The 13,282-nt window shown below is 37.0% G+C and overlaps 1 protein-coding gene across 6 annotated transcripts in view; it reads right to left on the reverse strand.

Moving 5' to 3' along the window:
- Nucleotides 1-12,985, reverse strand: part of LOC107663069 (neural cell adhesion molecule L1-like protein) — a 61,447-nt gene extending 48,462 nt beyond the window's left edge. For 3 of the 6 annotated variants that reach the window (XR_001631284.1, XM_016453219.1, XM_016453218.1), the window contains exon 1: nucleotides 12,882-12,985. The gene's annotated coding sequence lies outside the window, so the exon portion shown is untranslated. The remainder of the gene's footprint in view (nucleotides 1-12,881) is intronic. The other 3 variants (XM_016453222.1, XM_016453221.1, XM_016453220.1) reach the window with 1 other exon arrangement.
- Nucleotides 12,986-13,282: the final 297 nt, after the last annotated feature.

The following is a 13,282-nucleotide window of genomic DNA, read 5'->3' on the forward strand; positions in this document are numbered from 1 at the left end:
TAGGGAAATGTCTGTGCCTGTGCATAAATACAATGTGCGATCAGTGATCAGTGCGTCAAGAGCACTCATACACGCATTAATATAATGGACTCGCATGTGCTTACTGTACAATTACTGTACGCCACCGCAATCGCCTTAACCTTGATTGCAGTCTTCATCCATCAAAACTTTACTAGCAAGACACTGTTTATCCAGTCGCGAAAACATAGTTCCCTCTCAAGTGGGAACTCTATGCTGCGTTGGCAGCATTCCGCATTAGAGGCTGGTTGTGAATGCGTCATCTATTTCGGACAGTTTACTAAGTAGTAGGCTCTCTGTGAGTCTCATTTACTGCCTTTGCTCTGCAAACATCCTGAGTATGGGGTGGAGGCGAGTGTCGTCAGGCTTCCTCTCGCTACAGAGAGTTATTTCATTGAGGCCTCCGCTCACCAGAGCTCCACTAGGGCAGTATCTGTGAGTTATAGGCTCTCTGTGAGCCTCCTTACAAGTTGTCCTAAGCATGGGGCGTTGTTAGGCCTCCTCTCGTTTTAGAGAGTCGTCATGCTGAGGCCTCCGCTCCTAGAGCTCGGCCATCTACTGTGAGTATCATCAGGCTTCCTCTTGCTACAGAGAGTTATTTCTTTGAGGCCTCCACTCGTCAGAGCTCCGCTAGGGCAGCATCTGTTAGTTGTAGGCTTATAGGATGTCCTGAGCATGGGGCGTAGTTAGGCATCCTCTCGTTTTAGAGAGTCGTCATGCTGAGGCCTTCGCTCCTAGAGCTCGGCTAGGTATTGGCTAGGTAGTATGGAGTGCTGCTAGGCCGCCTCTTATTGAGAGGTGTTGTATTTAGGCCTCCACTCTGCAGAGCTTCGCGGGCCAGTTGGCTCTTCATGTTAGGCTCTCTTGAGCCTTTTTGGATGCTGGCCTCAATAAGAACGTAGTTAGGCTTCCTATCTCCTGTTGAGGCCTCCATTCTATGCTCCAGTCTATGGTCGCATTGCTGGTGCAGGGGTGAGGACTCCTTTGAGTGTTTGATTTATTTCAGCCAATAAGGCACTCATCCCTTCAGCATGGAGGCGTGGGTATAGCCTACCGTTCCACATAGCGCCCTCTGGGGGATGTAGCGTAGAGTTCCCAGGTTACGTCTCAGGTTATGCATGTAACCATGGTTACATGTGTAACCTGAGACGTTTTGTCTGGGGCTGGTTGCACCACGTTTTGGATCTGGGGCCGGTTGCACTAGCTGTACGCAAGTTACAGCTTAGCCTAGTTTTGACATAAATGGGCACTAAGTTACAACTTACGCACTACTAAATATTATTTTGTTGCACCATTACACTTAGTTGAAGTGTAACTCTATGTATAAACTAAATATTTATGGAAGTGTCCGTTCAGGAGTAAAGTTTGGAATGAAATAGCAGACAGAGTGAACTGCATGAATATGCTCTTCTTTTACCCGACAACCTTTAATCCTGCAGACATACAGTATATGATGCTGCTGACATTTACACTCACATACATATTAAGAGAGAGAACAATATGTGAATAAACTTCCTTTTTAGCACTTCTTCAACACCCCATCTAGAGCACGCCTCTGTGTGTCATAATAAATAAATGGCATTTCTTATGTTTTTTCTTTCTTTCAATATTTATTTATCCTTATTCATTTCAATTACAGTTTCTGAAAATTATTTACATATAAATATAGCTTACCTATAGGCTAATGTTATTCATGATTAAGTGGTATAATTTTTAATGGAAACTTATTTTACCGTTAGTTACGTGAGGCAAACGAAGTTACAATGAAGGATAAGTTGAAATTCACAGCAAGTTCTGGTCACATATTTGAAGGCTTCTATTGGATCATTTAGGGTAAACATCATGTGACTACCCATTAATTTACAGAGAATTTACAAACTACTATCTACGTCCTGCCTTACGAACAACTGGTGCAACCGAATAATGTACAGATGTAGTTACAAACTAGCTAGTAGTTACTAAGCCTCTAATGTGGACTTAGCATTCTAATTTAAGTAAGAACTTATGAACGGCTGGTGCAACCCTACCCAGGAGACCAGAATAAGATCTCATAAACATTTGGTTCAAAAGTAAAGAAGTGCAGATGATAAGAATGAGCCGTTCAAAGGATCCTCCAGGATTGAGTTCCAGAGAAGCTTTTCCAGTGCTGCCCAATAGGTGCTGTTGTTTCAGATAAGAGTACTGTAGGCATAGTAGAGAACAAAAAGAACTTGATGGTAGCTTTGAACTCAAAGCTCCTTGTTCTAAGATGGAACTAAGATCATCAGTTCTAAAAATCTGGATGACTGCGTTCTGCCCCAACTTGCTGAACAGTTCGTAGTTGATTTACCCCAAACATTTTTTTAATTATTATCTTCACAACATGTTATGACAGAACCCCGCAGCAGATAAACAGGAAACCACTGCCTATAAATCAAATTCACTCAAGACACAAGAGTTAAAAACAGATGCAACTGTGAGAATGATAAATTCAGTACATAAAATATTTTAATATGGGGGGAGAAATAATACTGCAGTCTTTCTACTTCAAATTCAATGTTTAATTCAGTGTATTACTTGCTGTGTGAGTCCATTGTTATTACCATTCTAATTAAAGAAATTATATATATATAAACATTCAGAATTCAATATTAAAAATTCAACAGTAAAATCATTAATATTGTGCATTCTTTTTCTTGGTCTCTCAGTAGAATATAACATACTTTTTCTGAACATATTAAAATAATCATAATTGTGTTTTACGCATAAATATAATTCTATATAATTCTATAAACACATAGAAATGAATAAATAACTGCAATAATATAATTGTGCAGCATTAACATCCCCAATGAGGAAATGCATTTTTGCAGTTTCATTCTGGTTTAGAATTGTCATATGAGTTGTTACCTGTACATGTATGTACAGTAACTTCATATAAATTCCAGAAATACTTTGTGTGTCTTAAAGTGCCCCTATTATGCTATATGAAAGCTTCATAATTTGGTTTTGGGAGTCCCCAACAACAGGTTTACATGCATGCAAGTTCACAAAACACTTTCATATTCTTATAATATGCATTTTATTTTACGTTATTTCTCAACGACTCTCAACCAATTTGTTCTAAGATTCATCTTTCCAAACCCCTCCTTTGCATGAGGTTACTCTGCTCTGATTGGTCCGATGACCCAGTCTGTTGTGATTGGTCTATGGCATACAGCGCATGTCAGAAACGGAATGCCCATCACCAGTACTGGAATACGGCTTATCAATAATACATCCTATTATAATAATGATAGTTCTCCACTCTGTTCCAAAAATAAAGAATCAGAAGAGAAAAGGTTGTTTTACACTTTTGCTAGCGATCCGGACCCACAGCTTGGTAGTAAAGACCTAAACAATAATGGTATATGTGTTAGCCGAACACAGACATGGAGTACTGATAAAACACTGCAGTTTGTAAACCAACATATTGCTCCATCCTTTATCATGACTCCAAGTAATAAGAACGACAGAGATTCTATATTAATCGACACATTTCTAGACAATAGCTAGATTATCAGAGCTATAATGTGAGTTAGCCGGCGACTTACTTTTGCTAGCGATCCGGACCCACAGCTTGGTAGTAAAGACCTAAACAATAATGGTATATGTGTTAGCCGAACACAGACATGGAGTACTGATAAAACACTGCAGTTTGTAAACCAACATATTGCTCCATCCTTTATCATGACTCCAAGTAATAAGAATGACAGACATTCGATATTAATTGACACATTTCTAGACAACAGCGGACCCACAGCTGATTAGCAGAACTATAACGTGAGTTAGCCGGAGACTTACAGCTGCACTGAGTGTATACACAACACAACACACACAACTACATATTTTGCACGCGTGACAGAACATTAAAGCAACAATTATTAAAAAATAACTATAATGACCAAAAAAATAGCATATTATTGTAACCCTTCTAATTACAACAATGCAATTTGATGTAGTTTCTCTGACTAGAAAGGAAGAGAAGGAAATTGTGTGTTACAACCTACCATAAAGCGTTAATGCTGATTAACCACAAGATTAACATTTACTGACTTCTCTACTAAAACACAGCAACTACTAAAAACCTCCTGCACCATAATAACTGTCAAGCCTTTAAGAAATGGAGCTGCATTTCTTTGTCTCTGCCAAAGGCGTTTAGGTGCCTGCTACGAGGGGTCACTATGGCCAGTCTATGTCAGGGCCTTGTTGGCCACTGTTAGCTTGTAGGCTGCCTGCACTAATGGCTGTCTATGTGAGGATTTACACCATGCCATGACATGGGAACTCCTTGAAAATGTGTCGGGGACCAGCCACATTAGCAATTTGGAAATGCATGAATGAGTGTTTTTGTTCTAGTCTGGGTGGTTTGCTGAAAGACCCCATTAACAGCAGGTCTAGAAGAACTGCAGTGTGTCAGATCAGACTGAAAATGAACAGAGAGAGAGGGAGAGAATATAAAGAAAACAAAGCAATTAAGTAAGATAATTAGAGAAGGAGAAGCTGATGAAGGTGTAAAGTTAAAATAATCACTTAAAATAGAGCCAAATTTACCCCATCTATTCAGTGACAAAATGAAAAAATGATACTCACAAGGGAAGAAAAAGCTGTTTTCTATAAGTTATTTTACATGGAGTGGGTTGCCCAATTATGGGAGCCGCCATATTGAGATCATATGACCAATCATGCCGAGCAACTGTCCAAATTACTAATAATTAATTCTAATTTTTATCAAACTATGTTCAGATTGAATCCAAAAATCTCCACAGGAATGTGTGTAATAAGAGAATTAAGAAAAAGAGGAAAATGAACAAAACAAAGACAAACAAACAGCTTCAGTGCGAAGATATATCTGTTAGTAAACTTCAGGCATCCAGGCCAGTAGATGTCAGTATACACTTCAAAACCTCTGAGATGAAGAAAAGCAAGCGAAATATAAGCAAAAACATATTGAATGGATGTCTAATTTCAGAAGTAATTATTAAATATGGTTATAAATTATAATATGGACCAAACATGAGATGTTTGGTGGGGAACAGTGAAGAAATCCTCCTTATTAGCATGAGAATGAAGCTTAAACATTTGTTCACCACTACACCTGGAATCTTCCTTTCATTTGATAACAGAAACTTGCCTTTGAATAGCACAGTTCAGGGACAATTCTGCTCAGACAATAGAAGAATATGTGTTGCACACTCCAACTCAAAATGTATTTCTTTACCTTTGTCTCAAAATATATTCTGAACACACGTGTGCTTCAGCCTGTATCTGCATGCATTGTAAATGCAAAGGGTGTGTGTCTGCGTGCGTGAATGAGACACTGTGGGAGAGAATGAGAGTGGTGAGTAATCAGAAATCCCTGAGGCTTCACACAGTGTTATCATTTTTGCTACATGTAACAGCTTGTCGAGGAAAACACCCAGCCCAACAACCATATTCCCAAACAACATCCACACTTCACCAACTTAATCTTTCGAGAGGCAAGGTCTGTGCTGAAACAAATCCACACTTAGTGTAATGTTGTTCCCATAAGTGCTGCGGTATGCTATGATTCAAAAACAAATATACAGTGTTTATTAGGAAGGTTCAATTGAATGGAATAATTATACTATTAAATGGAATGGAATAATTACAATACTAAATAAAAAAATTCTAAGAGTTTTATTGGCTATATTAAGTTTTTGTTTATGAAGGTGATATAATAGGTGTGGATTTAAGATGTGTAATCTTTTAATGACCAGCTAAACTATGAAAAGGCCCAGTGTTGTGACAAGTCCAGTCTTTCATCTAAATCTGCCTACAGGATACATTTATTTTAATGACTGAAAAGAGCTTTAGACAGGAAACGGTTTTCGATATTTAAAAAAAAAATTTGGTATAGGAAAACATTTAAAGTTGATTGAGTTTTATCTTCTAATACTAAATTAAGCATGTAATATTAATGAATTTCATGCATATATCAAAATATCTGTATTCAAAAAGTTAAAAGGTAAAAAATATCAGCTTGGATGAGCCAAGTTTGAAGTGAAATAGGCTACATTACCATTCAGAAGGGTTTGGGGTTTCTTATGTTTTTGAAAGAAAGGCCTCTTATGCTGCATTTATTTGAAAATACAGTAAAATCAGTAATATTGTGAAATACTATTACCATTTAAAATAACCATTTTCTATTTGAATACATTATAAAATGTAATTTATTCCTGTGATGGCCAGGCAAGCTGAATTTAAACAAAAATGTTTTGCTGCTTAATATTTTTGTGGAAACATTTTTAGATTATTTGAAAAATAGAAAGTTAAAAAACAGCACTTAACCATGGTAAAATCACTGTAACTAAACATCTCGTCTCCTGCTTCATTTTAGATAGGAATATATTTTGTTTGGAATTTTAAGCAATAGAACACATTAAAAAGTTTATTCACGCATTTTTGTTGAATTATTTTTTTAAACAGCCAGGTGTCAATTTGCTCTGACTTTTGTCATCACATAATGTGGTCTGTTGTGTGACAGGAAAGTGAATACAGGTGTTAAGGGACTGTGAGCGACACACTTTTCAGGAGGTGCTAGTGAGATTCGATTGAGAAGAGGGACCCCAAGAGAGGGGCCTCATTAGCATATGAATCTTATTCAGCTTGATAGAAAAGGAACAGATCTGGGGAACAGACCTGAAATGATAAAAAGATTCACGAAAGTGAAAACAAAAAAAAAAATAGTCAGAAATCTAAGCAAAATTTGGCTCCTTTCACACACTGAAACATCAATGCGATGTGAAGCTTGATTTTGATCTAATATAAACCATGTCACACCTAACATAACCTGCAGTGACCTGTAAAAACATCTCTTAGTAGCAATCACGTCATTTACTTTCCTATTCTGTGATGACTGACATCTTTTGTTGCTCCCGTTGGCCAATATGTGAGCTCACTAGCATGTGAATCAACAGTCTTACCATAGTGTGTCTATCAAATTATCATCTCTGTACCCTCAATGGATTCAACTGAGTCATATGAATCACTCCAAAAGAGCAAAAGAGGAGGATGTTTTTGGGACGAATGGAAAACTTACTTCATGTTCCAGTGTAAGAGGAACATTGTCAATATGGGTAGGTGGGCAGTCGCGGAAAGTGGTATTATTTTGAGACTGTCATGTGTGGACTCAAGAGGGAAGTGTAAGCGAGAAAGGTTATTCTATATCGGGACACACAGTGAGAGCTTCTGTTGAGCTGTGTGAGACAGACTGAATTGGACTGAAGTACACTAGAGGTGCCAGCAAACTATGTCCATACACACTTAGGATGAATGTGGGCCATTGTGCCTGTCAATGGGGAGGACATTTTCCAAGTGGGCTGCAAAGAGTGTACGGGACATTGGGAGTGGGTGTCTTTTGTACGTGTGTGTATTTTTACTTGTGTGTGTGTTTGGAGACAGAGCAGCCCAGATCTCGCTCAATGGGTGGCATCGTTATAGAATATTGTTTCCTCTCCTCAGAAGTCAGTGACATGGAAAGCCGTGGAAACCATGTGAGATGGTAATTACATTAGCTACGGCCAGCGGGAGAAGTCACAACCCCATTTCCATCTACTCACTTTGATGACAGAAAATCAGTGTAACATTTACTCCAAGGAGATTAAGTGCAAAAATTACTGTTGGTATATTGTAAATGAAATGTTATTAGTAGTCATAGGAATTTATATGTAATGTTTACATGTATATTGTTGTACCTTTGGACAGACGTTGAAAACTATGATTAGGTCATGATGGTTGACTAGTTATTGACTATTATAAGTTTTTTTCTTACATACTGTATTTAAACAGTATTTTTGAGCATCCTGTCAAGTTAAAAACAGATATATCTGTCAATTCCATTGACAGGCCAATATTTGACCATTTTGCAATTACTGACATTAACCAATAAACAATTAAAAGAAGTGTTTATCTCCCTGCTCCCTGCCAAATTCTACTGACAATGGATAGTAAACAATGGATTTCACAACACTTTAACAGTGAAATATCCAGTGAATGACGCTAAAAGCACATTCAGTTTTAATCCAAAACAGATGAATATAAATCTTGCATGTGAATCTTTATTATGTTGCAAGGTTATTGTACATAAAATGCTGCAGTTTGGGAATTAAATGTCCAGTAAGTACCACTAAAAAGGTTATTTAAGGTGAAAATTACATATAACCTAAACTAAAACCTAACCAGTAGTGTTAACAAAAGCAAACATGAGATAAAAACATATTTACTGAAGCAATCATGTCATTTTAGCTCTTTTATTGTGACTCATGTTTCACAGGACTCATGCTCGAGCGCTTCAAACTGCAAGTGCATTGCTGTAGCAGGTGAGCTACTGAGCAATTTTACTATGTCAGAAAAGCCATACAAATACAAATTTGTTAAGTGAAGCAAACGTCAAAATGTACTAGTCTAAAAATCATGCACTATGGTAAAAGTGTTTTGAGGTCATGCAATAATTGCTTACTTTATTATCAATACTTTTTTTTTCAGTCTTTATTAATCGATAATCTGCCGCGAAATCATAATCTGTGTGAAAATATTTATATTTTATTATTATTATGTTTTATTTAATGTACTTTTATAACACTATATGAATGTGTTTTATCACCTTTTATTACCTGCATGTGTGTTTCTGATACAACGGCTGAGGGAGTGACAACAAATTTGAAATCTTTTTATCTCTTCTGACCAATGTAATCAATCTCTTGATGTATATTGTTTTCCTATTTTGTAAAATCACAGAAATGCCATTGTTTTGTTTTTTTTGTCTTTTGCTATTGGAGCAAATGGAAATGCAAAAATTATATGTGTTGTAGTTTCCATTCACCACTAGAGGTTTACCCAACTATGATGACTTCCGCTTCTGAGAACCACAGAAAAGTAAAAAGGGTCCATGAGCCATTGTTGAGCATCAATTCTCAAAACTCCTGCTTTCTGTTACATTCCATTGTTTGCGTCTATAAGTTTTTGAATGCAAGAACAAATCTCATGTGTATAAATATGTCCATACATCAATTCTAAAATAGTTTCACACAACCCTGCATATAATTTTGACTTTGGAAGCGTCTAAAATGTCAACACTTTTACGTATGTACAATTCTGTGAATGTTTCCAACTGGTCACAACATGAGAGAGATTTGTAATCTGTATGTCTCTAAAGTTGTTCATTTGTAAAAGGGTTTACAAAAATACTGACTTCTGAGTCTATAATGTATAATTCTTTACATACAAATACCTACAAATACTAATGAGATTGTGTGGATACATCAAGCTGCACAAGGAGGTTAGAGTCGGTTTAGAAAGAAAGCATGTTTTTATGGCCTCAGATGTGAAGAGAGAATGCTGCAAAACCAGTCTTCAGAACGCCCAACAGTAAACATCCAAAATTTCAAAAGCAGGGATTGACAGTATGTACTTGCAGACCACGCCAAATCGCTAGTTCCACCAGATATCAAGATAACAACCCCTTTTCACAAACAGTCTGTACGAGAGGCTCAATGATGATTCATATTCATCTGAACAATGAAAAATTCAGAACCTCTTTATTGTTACTCACTGTCCTGCGGGGAAGAGTTCCCTAACAGGCCCCAGCGGACACAGAGCTCTGACTGTGAACCCCACAGCAGGACTAGAGCTCCGACGCGGGAGCCATGGTGGGTGAGTACGATCAATGTCTAATATATGTATATTTAAATATATGTATGTGTGTATCTAATAGACGTTTGTCACCAAATAAATAATAACGTGGACATGAAATATTTATCTGTTTTAAAATCCTACCTGTTCATTATGTTACAATCCCTCACAAAACAATTGTCCTGCCAACAAGAACAAGAACACTGCAACAATATCACAGTACTATTAATACTGAAGTCCCCCGATTTCATTTTTTATATAGTTTTATATAGAAATTGAGGTGCAAGATGGTACCAGTTGTGTTTGTATGAAACAAGAGAGAGCAATTCAGCGGTTTAATAAAACAGACATGAAAGAAGGGTTGGCTTCAGATACTTGGAATGTCGCGACTGACCAATCAGAATCAAGCATTTCAGAGATTACTAACTCACCAAGTGTTATTTTATGTGTGTGCTTTTGGAAATGGATTTTTACTCTCCCTAACTGGGCTTATTATTTAGTATTTTAGGCTCATTTTGAGTGCAAAGTATGTGCTTTCTACAAATGTAATTTGTTGCAAGTGTAGGTGGTATAGTTAAGATGAATGTGTGGAAATTACTGCACTATGATGGCATTGTGTTGTGACTTTCTGGAACATTTTAAAATTGTGTGCGAAACAATCCCACGCCATTTCCACAACCTGTACACACAAACACAAACAGTATTACTTTAATTTAACATGAATAGTTAGTATGTGACTACCTTGAAACCGATAACGGTGTCTCTTTTAATAACTGATGATAATAGTGCTCTGCTCTCATCCAGGTTACATTCTTCATGACTAAAGCAACCAAATGTTTATTTACAACCAAATGCAGCTTTCAGTTCTGTTGGTGAAAATAATCACTACATGACTGCTCTAGTAACAAGAAAGCTACTTTATGTTGGTCAGGCTTCTTACAGTTTATTTGCGGTCTATTTTGGACATGCTGTAAAATGGGGACATTTCTAGGGACAGGACACCAAAAATCTAGACTGTCCCCAGAAAACGAGAATGTCTGGTCACCCTAGTATACATCGGATAGCCATATCTAGAGACCAAGGGCTTATATCATTATAGTAGCTGAACAAACCTAGGTCACTGGATTAGTTTCAAGTTGACAAAACCAAACCAATCCATTCAGGCTTTGTTGGTACCATGACACTGATCATGAAATAAAATTGTTTCTTTGTCAACTCAGGCTTTAATCTTGAGTTCATGAATAAGTATGGAGCACATGCACATAAAAGTGCAACATCAGTAATGACCAGCCAATCGCATGACTTGAAACATCTACGATTCACAATTGACTTCTCGCAAAAGAGTCATCATGATTCCATTCTCACTTTGGCCGAAGATTAAGAGATTGAAAAATTTGAAGAATTTAAACATATTAACATAGCAAGAAGAAAAGACTTGTCAATGAAAGAGGACAAATCATTGTTGTCTTTAAAATTCTAGTACTCACCATTAATTTGGAGCAAGAGAATCTGGGGGACTTTCATGGTGCCTAAAACCCAGGGTTGGCACAAACTAAACTGAAAGTTACCTGGTTAACCATCTAAACCGGATTTATGGTATAGACCCAGAAGACTTATTGGTGGGCTCCTTTAACTTGGGCCATTAAGCAACCACTAAACAACCATTAACACCCTAGAAACCACTCTGAACCACCTAATAATTTCATAATAATGTGCTTAAAACACCCACAACATCTTAGCAACTGCATAGCAAAGGCCTGTCAACCCAAAACATAATGGTGGCGAGGCAAAAAATGTCACACAATAATTTAGTAAAAAAATGTTGCTACAAATATATGTTGGAGATGCTTAAGATAAAAAAAACTCAGACTAAAAAAGAGAGAAAAATATATATTTATATATGATCCGAAAAAAAATCAAAAATAGTTCAAATTTAACTATTAGAAAAAACAGCTGAACATAAGTTCATAAATAAAATATATAGACACACCACTGATATATATATTCAGTCCCATTTAAAAAAAAAATTAGCCTACACGACACCCATGTCTGGTTCTTGCCTAAAAAGACGGGTTTATGATGTTTAATACATCTGGCTGCTTTTAGCCTTACCCTAGAGTTGGTTCACCCTCCGTCATGAATTCATGAGTCATGAATTCAGTCAGCGAACGCGCGCACTCAACAAAACTGATGATTTGAACGAAGACTCATCTGAACGCTTCTGATTGGCCATTGCATTCCTAAGCTCAACAGATATGCGTGTGATTGGTTAAATAGATAGATAGATAGATAGATAGATAGAGATTTTAATAATTTGACTTTTGTTAGTGTAAACTAAAGTAGTCAGTTTGATTCAGTCATACTAAATACTTATTATTACTGATTACTGAAATACTGACTGAATTTGTCTGACTCTGATATTCAGTTTAAATGTTCTACCACCTAAAGCACATTTTAGGGTGATGAACAAAACAAAAACAAACAAAAAAGTGAAAATGACTCAATCCTCATTCTCCAATGTTCTATCAAGATTTGGTGTATACTGCTGCATGAAAATAACTTTACAACTCTTCATGTAAAGCTTGTGTCTGCTATTAGGGTCTCAGCAGGGTATTTGAGTATCTCTGGGTTTGCCAATTACCCGTTCCCAGTCAAGTTGGGTCGCAGTGAAAGAGGCTCGACCTATTTCTCTGTGAAAAGCCGCAGCAGCCTGAATAGACAGACTTCAGAGAACAAACTACAGCCCCTGCTCTAAGCGACCTCCTCTTTCTCATGTGCATGACAAGAGCCCAAAACCTTTACAATACACTCACTGATTAGCACCTCCATCCAGTCTGGTTAACATGCTAAATAAATTAAATTATCTTGCTATAAATGCCTGGATTACTAATAATAAATAAATAAATATATACATTTTATATATATATATATATATATATATATATGCTATACGTAGGACTAAGCAGGTGTTTTGCAGTTACATAACTTCAAGTGTACTGGCATGTTTCATTTTGTAAAAGAATAATTAGGATAAACAAATGAGGTTACTTAAACTCTGAATTAAACTCATACCCGTGTGTGATGGATGAGAGTTAGAGCAGTTACACGCACTTTGAGATCAAGAATTGCGTAACAAACGAGCGATCCTTTGCATTATTCATTCTCCCACCTGTTAATTAAAAGCGCCTTACCTGATTTCAGTCGGCGTTAAGGTCCAGCGGGCTCCTGTCACGAGAGATGAGCAGGATGACACCAACACTCAAGCCTCACAAACTTTTTCACGCACTCCGTGACTGAGCGCATCACCCTCCCCTAATCAAACGCCCTGCGCGCGCGCGCCCCATCTGTGCACTGGCAGGAGCGCATCGCCACTAAATACAACGACCCTGAGAGTTGACATGAGAGTTGACATCCCTGTCAGATAGATAGATAGATAGATAGATAGATAGATTTGCTAATTTTATATCCTATCGCTTTTAAGTAACATCTATTTTAATTTTAACATCTATTAATCTTAATCTTAATTAATCTACCTATTTATTTATTTTATGTATTTTATGGGGGCAGTCGTGGCCTAATGGTTAGAGAATGT

Source organism: Sinocyclocheilus anshuiensis, unplaced genomic scaffold (genome assembly GCF_001515605.1).
Source record: "Sinocyclocheilus anshuiensis isolate Anshui unplaced genomic scaffold, SAMN03320099.WGS_v1.1 scaffold2161, whole genome shotgun sequence".
Lineage (NCBI taxonomy): Eukaryota > Metazoa > Chordata > Actinopteri > Cypriniformes > Cyprinidae > Sinocyclocheilus > Sinocyclocheilus anshuiensis.